This window comes from Echinops telfairi, unplaced genomic scaffold (assembly GCF_000313985.2).
Source record: "Echinops telfairi isolate 266 unplaced genomic scaffold, ASM31398v2 ScPeMD7_70;HRSCAF=299, whole genome shotgun sequence".
In the NCBI taxonomy this organism is placed as follows: Eukaryota; Metazoa; Chordata; class Mammalia; order Afrosoricida; family Tenrecidae; genus Echinops; species Echinops telfairi.
The window spans coordinates 59,339,273-59,347,477 of NW_022103968.1; the positions used below are offsets into that span (position 1 = coordinate 59,339,273).

Genomic DNA, 8,205 nt, shown 5'->3' on the forward strand with positions numbered 1-8,205 from the left:
TCTTATCACAATCCATACATACATCCATTGTGTCAAGCGCATTTGTACATTTATTGCCATCATCATTTTCAAAACATTTTCTTTCTACTTGAGTTCTTGGTATCAGCTCCTCATTTTCCCCTCCTTCCCTCACAAACCCTTGATAATTTATACATGGTTATTTTTTCATGTTTTGTTTTGTTTTATGAGCCCTTCCCAAAGAATTTTGCACTGTCCAGTTTACAACTTGTTGAAAAGGCACTTTGGGCTTCCTCAAGGGACTCAAACCTTGTTTCTTTTAAATGTTCTTTCAGTTTAGGGAATAAAAAGAAGTTGAAAGGGGCAAGGTCAGGTTGAAGTGTAGACAGGCTCCGGTTTCCCAGTGCAATTCCCATAGGACATCCCTTACTACCCTAGAAGAAAGAGTAAATGCATTGTCGTGATGGAGGAAATTCCTTGGCACAATTTTCCTGGCCTTTATCTCACCAATGCCATTTTCAATTTTCTTCAAACTTCTTCATGATCGTCCTTTGTCCTTTGAGAAAACATATCAAGACTTTACCTTTAGAATCCCCCAAAATAACTGCCTTCCTTCCTAATAACCTCCTGAGACAGCCTCTATGCCTTGAATTTAACTGATACAGCAGATCCCTTCAGAAGCCAGTTTTTGGATTGGATTTGGTTTTTCATTATCATGGGACCTTTTGAGGTACTCTAACGAGACTAAGACACTCAACGTATCTGCTGTAAGTGACCATCCACTGATCACAGACATGTTTAAACGTTTTATTTGGAATAACGTGTGCCTGTATGAATTGGAACCCTACTAGCAATACATTTTTTACTTACCCTCATATATGCACTTCTTGATTTACATGTAAGTGTGCCAGACAAAGGAGCCCTGGTGGAGTTGTGTGTTGGACACTGGGCTATTAACCTCAAGACTGATGGTTCAAACCCATCAGCTGCTCAAATGGAGAAAGATGAGGCTGTCTGCTCAGAATTACTATACAGGGACATGATGAGCTGGAGTCAACTAACAACTTGATTACATTGTTTGGGGGGGGGTGTTTGTTGTTGTTGATTATGTTGTTTTTGTTTTTTTTGGGTTTGGGGTCAGAGATAAGGAGTTCTGGTGGTGCAGTGTTTAAAGCATTCTGATGCTATCCAAAGGTCAGCAGTTTGTACCAACTCAAGTGGAAGAAAGATGTGGTGTGCTTTCATAAAGATTAATAGCCTTGGAAACTCTGTGACAGTTCTACTCTGTCCTCCAGGGTCACCAAGAATAGGAATGGCAGTGGGAGACTGCCAGAGACCAACAGAAAATACATAAGGGCAACAAAATGTAACAAGAACACTGAGCTAGTATAACAAGCTAAGGTCCTGACTTTTCTGTGTGACCTTGGGGAAGTCACTCACAGATAACGGCTTGGCAATTTCCTGTTTGTAAATGCAAGAACTGGATATGTTTAATGTTCCTTTTAGCATTAAAACTATGATTTCTGTAATGTAAAAGAGAGAGACAGAAAAGGACACCAGAATAAATAATTCTACTTGTTATTGACTTATTATTTAAGAACAAAGAAATGCCACAGTGCTGCCAACCACATGCTCTGTGCTTCACAGAATTCTGCCTCTGAAGCGGCTTAGCTTAATAAAAAGCACTCTATTAAAAATGACTACTGGTAGTACCAGAATCCAGGTGTGAAAAGGAGGAGACGGCAATCAGAATCACCAGGAAAGCTTCACAATCCTAACTGCTGCCAGAAACCCATATTTATGTTCCTATTGTCCTGAATCAGAACCTGTTTCCTGTTGTAATTATATTGGCTCATATGTATTTGATTTCATTTCCCCTAATTTACCACTGCATTAAGTCGCAGTGCTAAGACTTAATAGTTCCGTCTAAAAGAACTCACTTGGAAATTCATACTTTAAGAAAAACATATCACTTTATCCCAGTTCATTTGAGCAATAGGGTAAATCAAAGAAAATAAATAAAGGAGATTTCCTTTTTTAGAAAACCTTATATTAACTGGTGGCACTCTGAGTTACCCTTTGGGCTGCTAAGTACAAGGTGGGTGATCCAAATCCTCCAGTTACTCTGGAAAAAGATGAAGATTTACAGCGTGGAAACCCTGTATAGGGTTGCTACAGCCAGAATGACCTCTCAAGGCAAGGACAGCGAGATAACTCATGTCCTTTGGAGATAACATGTTGTCAGGAGATACCAGTCCCTGGATGAGGGCATCCTCCTTGGTAACGTGGAGTGGCACTGGAAAAGAGGAAGATCCTCGACAGGATGGATGGACACAGTGGCTGCCACAATGGGTTCAAACATAGAAACCACTGGGAAGGTGCCCCAGGCCTGCACCGTGCCCCATTCTGCTCCATGAGTCAGAACCACCCGGCCCGCATGTAACAACTTGAGTCAGAATCAGCGACGGCAGTTGGATTTGGGTTGTTTGTTCTAGTTTTGCTTTTGCTCGTTTACAGTAACCCACAAGTGTTAAACATAGGTCTGAAATAGTGGAATTGTAATCACAATTTGTTTTCACCAAATATGCGTTAGGTTTGTAACATACTTTCTCCACAATTTTGCTCCCCCTCCAAAAAAAAAAACTGTGAGTAAGCTATTTTAACCATAGTCAATTCTCATTGTGGATGAAGCATTTTTTTAAAACAATGGGGATTGAGAGACAGAACTTCCACTAAATATTATCATCATTCAACTGTAGAAAAGGGAAGAATATTTTTTTAGAAAAGGAATTTCAAGCTCAAGATAATTAATGAGATGGTAACAGTTCGTTAGGTTGCCACAGAACACATGCAGAAACTTAAAGGAGGATAAAAAACAATTCTTTTCTTTTTTCTTAATAAAGTATCTACCGGAAAAATTCAAGTTATCTTCTGATAGTATAAAATGTTTTCCTAGGAGCCGGAAATAACCTAGCTCCCATTTAGTATTCATAGAGAAAATAGGGCAACACCTGTAGTCCCGCCAATTAAAAAACAAACTCAAATTAAAGCGTATTATAAAACTTCTCAAGAATTCTACCCTGCCCACAGTGAAATGGTTTAGACACTTAACATAATTTAGTTAACTGAAATTGTTTTTAAAGTCCATAGAAAATGTGTGCCTCTTTAACTTGAGGGCACTTTACATGAGGGCTTCCCAAGGTCAGGGATTTACCTTCCTGTCTTATTATCAGTGCACCATCGTGAGAACGGCGGGTGAACTTCTCCCGAACACTTGTAGGAGTTCCAACTAGTAAACTACCGAGCTTTCAGCAAACTAGCTACGGATCCACCTTGCTGCTTACAGGATGCCATGTGCGCAGGATACACGCCGCGCATGCGCCAGGGTAGTCCCCGCGCGTTCGGACCCGCTGGTCCGCAAAGCGGGCCTCCTGCGTCCTCCCGGTGCCGAGGGAACGCCCAGGATGCACGTAAAGCACAGCACCTGCACTTAGCAAAGAGAGGCGGAGGTAAATCAGGGGCACCTGGAGCTAACGATGCAGACTCCATGCTTAGCACGTGGTTCTGAACCCGCCTCCGGGCTCCGTGGCCCTTGCAGAGCGGAGGCTTCCCCGGGGGCCAGTTGTCCCGATAAGAGTCAGCAAGGAAGAGCTCAGTTAGGAGGAAGGAAAGCGGGAAGTGTCTGTTTGGACAGGAAGACGCTCTGGGAGCACGTCTTTCTCTGCAAGAATGCAGCCTGTTGAAGGCTGTGAGCCCCGCGGGACGCGGCCACAGGTGCCTCTCCACGGGGCGACCTGGAAGGAAAGCAGGAAAAGGAAAGGCAGAAATTTCGAGAGCGCAGGCCCGCAGCACAGAACAGGAGAGTTGTCTCTCTGGTTCACGGCGATCTTGCCCTCACGAAAAGCCAGCGGGCGGGCAAATACGGAGCCCGCGACCGGAAGCTAGGCAAGGCTGCGGTTTTCCGCGCGTAACGGAGGGAGGGGTTTCTAAGAACTGGAAGTTCCTCTACTTGTAGGTAGTTTTATTATTTCTTCGCGTCCCGGTTGGAATTCAACAATTGGAGCCTGGAGCCGGAGCCGCCTATCAGCGGAACTCCGGCGTTTGGAGGCTCCGCTCATTAATGCCGGCGCGCGCAGCGCTCGATCCACTAAAGCGTCTCCGCCTTCCTCAGTTCTCTGTGGCAGCGATGGCCGAGTGGTTAAGGCGTTGGACTTGAAATCCAATGGGGTCTCCCCGCGCAGGTTCGAACCCTGCTCGCTGCGGAAGCGGGTGCTTCTAAGTTATGGTTTTTTTTCTGTCAGTGAAAATTGTAGATTTCTCCAAAAGGCATCTCCCGCCGTAACTAACAGCTAAAGGCTGGACCTAAGAAGTTTACGGCGAATTTCTTCCAAAGAAACACAGAAATGTCAACTATGCTGCAGACAGACGGGAAGGCTTCTTGGGTCCCAAACAGTGGGGAAGCAATTGTAAATCTTGGTACTCCAGTATAAGACCAAATGTGCAAAGTAAAAATAAAGATTGGCAAGATTTCTCGGACTTACACAGCCTGAAAGCAAGCCTATTTCACTGAAGCTGATGGCAAAACTAATACTGTACGTTACTTTTCCCTAACTGCACAATCACCGCGGCATCCAAGAGTGTTGTGAAATGGGAGAAAATAAAGGTGAGAAACTAAAAGAAGCATTTCTTAAAGTTCTATTTGTAAAGGGTCATACGTCCACAAATGAAGCATCGTTAAAATGAAGTTCATGACTTGGGAAGACCCTCCTAGTGCATTGCCAAATGCAAAAAAAGACGAGGCATGTTTAAAAAACAACATAATTTATTATCACATTTTTGTAGAACGATCGTTTACATAGTCATTGATGTGGCCAGAATGTGAGAGAGGTAAGAATGAAGCGGGACTGGGATTGCACCGGAAGGTGCTGTCCGCTGGTTCTGGACCGTGTTTAGCACCAGAAGCACTCCAGGTCGTGGGCCAGCCTCACAATTGTTACTTTTGAGCCCATTGTTGCAGCCACTGTGTCAGATCTTTGGGGATGAGCTTTGGGAGGCTTTTAATGTTTCTAACAGATACTTTTTATTTATTTGTTTGTTTGTTTGTTTGTTTTTGGCTAAACCGGGTTTTCTAGAATCCTTATATTGACCTTGGCTTATTTTTGAAATAAGCAAATTGTGGGGCTAGCCTTTCAGATGGGCTCATGCCCTTTCTGTGCCCTTTTGCCCACTTCCACCACCTCCCTCCTACCTGCCATCTGCTTCCTTGGTGCTCACATGGGCTCCCTGGCACTTCAAGGCTAGCAATGATTTTCTGTGGTGCCTCCACCCACACAGCCCTACCTCATTTGACATTTGACCCTACCACATTGATATTTATAGGACACAATGTGATAACCCTCTTCTGTCCAATCAACACTCCTTTGCCCCACTTTAACTGCAGCCTTTCGTAGCTGATCTCCTTCCCTCGACCAGTCAGTATCACGTTCTCTTGCAAATAACAGAAAACGCAACTCTAGAGTCTTAAATACGTGAGCTCGGTGGAGGTAAGCATTCCTCAGGTAATACAGGGATCTTTTCATTTTTCTGCTTTGTCATTTTCAACACAAGGGTGTTCACACCCTGCTGTTGCCTTGTAGTCCCAATCTGACTGTGTGATGGTTAACTTAGTTTTGTGTCAACTTGGCTAGACCGGGATTCCTTTTTTGTAAACAGTTTTATTGGCATATAATTCACATATCATACACTTGAATAGTTCAATTATATTAAGAGTTGTACGATCACACCATAATCAATTTTAGAACATTTTCTTTTTTTTTTTCACTCATTGTTATTAGTTTCCCATTTCCCCCCAACATCTCTGGCCATACCCCACAAGAAACCATTAATCCAGTTACTGTCTTTAGAGATTTACCTATCCTGGATTTCATATACAGATAACAGACAAAAAATAATCAAAGAACAACAATAACACAGTAAAACATGGGAAAAACCTCAGTCAAAAGGAAAGCAGAAAATATTAGAAACCAGAACAAACTTAAAATGGATCAAAAGGGAGATCAAATGGTAAGGTGTTCTGTTTTAAAGTAACAGCTGTAATTAGGCCAATTGGGCCAGGATTCTTGATTGCTTGGTAGTAATCCCCATGATGAGATCCCTCACCACTACGTTTACCCCTTCCTGTGCTTAGAATCCACTTGACTGCATATCCACCACCACCCAGTCTAAACCAGTATCACCTGTCTTCTCAACTTCTAGGCCTCCTCCCTCCACTTTTCCTATATTCCAATCTGTTCTGAATAAAACAAGTTTTATCTTTTGTGGGGGGTTGGGGGATGGTGAATATATTATCTTGATTGTGGTGATAGTTTCACAGGTATGTCCATATGTCAAAACTGTGTACTATAAATACATGTTTCACTGTATGTAAGCATATCTCAATAGATTTGGAGTAAGAAAATAGAAAATGACCATATGTGTCCACAACAAAAGGTGAAAGGAGTGTAATAATATACTCATAGAAAAAATTAAATTTTGTGAATGCCCAACTACAGTTAATTTGATTATACAGGAGATACAGTGAACCCTCGCCACTTCGCGCTTCGACGTCCGCAGCTTCACTCTATCGCGGTTTTTGCGTAACAGCGCATGCTCTGTCATTACTGCCACTGATTGGCTCATACTGTACACGCTTGATGCCATAAATAATATAATAAATAATAAATGATAATTGTAACGTCCAAAATGTTTTACTGTATTTTCCCTTTTTCGTTTAATAAATTGGGTAATACGAGTGTAATGGTGACTAAAGGGTGTTTTTTCATGTCCTCTATGCTCTAACTACGAAAATATTTGATTTACAAATAAGGAATCCTACTTCGCGGAATTTCGTTTATCACGGTAGGGTCTAGAACCGATTAACCGCGATAAACGAGGGTTCACTGTATAGTATAATACTTAGCTCTTATTTTGTACTTTTCCTTCATTTCTCATATCCAAAGTAAGTCTATCTTCATTGCTCAGTTGTGACTTTTGTTTTCAAGTGCTTTGTGCAGTTGTTCGATATGCAGTGGCTGAGTGTGGGGGTAAGTAGGAAACGAGAAGGCGCCTGGTTGACGTGTCTGTGCCTGCGCTCCCCCAGCTAGACTGAAAGGGAAGACGGCTAGCAGGTGGCAGGGTGGTCTCCACTCAAAGCCATTACTGTTTCTCCTGTATCAGCAGTTCTTGAATGATTTTGGTTTCAGAATTCCTTTTCACCCTTAAATTTTTAGTATCACAAAATACTTTTGTGTGTGTGTGTGTGTGTACACACACACACACTATGACAGATTTCATGTCAATTTGAACCTATATAAAGGGTAGGGGTGCAGTCCAACCTATCAATCAGATCACAAGCCTACAGATGCCTCTTTGGAAAGTGTGGCTTTTTTATGACAGACAGTAAGAAATTCTCTCTTTCTCTAGCCCTTCATCTTTCTCCTCTCTGGGACTCTTGTGTCTGCCTCCAGGGGTGGCACCATGTGACAGCTGTCGCCCTGCTGTCTTCCCACCGAGCTTGGATCCACAAGTCTCTGTACCCCCTGGGCCTGGGATCCCCCTGCTTCCCACTTCACCTTTGAGCATCATCTGCCTGTACCTCCGTGAGTCTGAAGAGCGCGCCGACTAGCACCAGGCCTATGGACTCGAATCGAACTAGGCCAGGATGCTGTCTTGATATAAAAACCAAGACTCTTTGACTTGAAGTTTTTTCTTATACATATATGAGTGTCTCTGATTTTGTTTTTCTAGACAATACATATCTATGCATGTGTGTGCATGTGTGTGTGGGTGTGTGGGTATGTTTAACCATTAAATCCCTTTGCCTGGTACTTATTACACCCTAATAAATAATTTTGTAGGTGGGAAAGCCAGAAACCAAGAGAATGAATCAAAACTATGTCTGAAGGGATTTGAGCCCTGACTGCATACATCAGCAGGAATATTGCAGCTGAACAACCTGATATATTACAGCACTATTTAGTGTGATTTATGACACTGTTATTTGGTTTTAATACTCCATGTTCATTGGAAAGGAGTTTCATCCACAGAGCTTTCATTAATGGAGGCTGGCACTGTTGTGTAGTGAGTCAGTGAAAATGAGCTGGCTTAGGTGTAAAACTTGAATTCAAAGTCAGCTCTAGCCTTAACCCCGCTTCCTCCTCTGGCGACCTTGCTCTCCAATGTCTCGATGTCCCTAAGGACATCTGGTCT

At 42.8% G+C, this 8,205-nt stretch overlaps 1 non-coding gene across 1 annotated transcript; it reads left to right on the plus strand.

Moving 5' to 3' along the window:
• Positions 1–4,138: 4,138 nt before the first annotated feature.
• TRNAS-UGA lies at positions 4,139–4,220 on the plus strand. The gene has a single exon. It is a non-coding gene; the product is annotated as a tRNA-Ser (tRNA).
• The last annotated feature ends 3,985 nt before the right edge of the window (positions 4,221–8,205 follow it).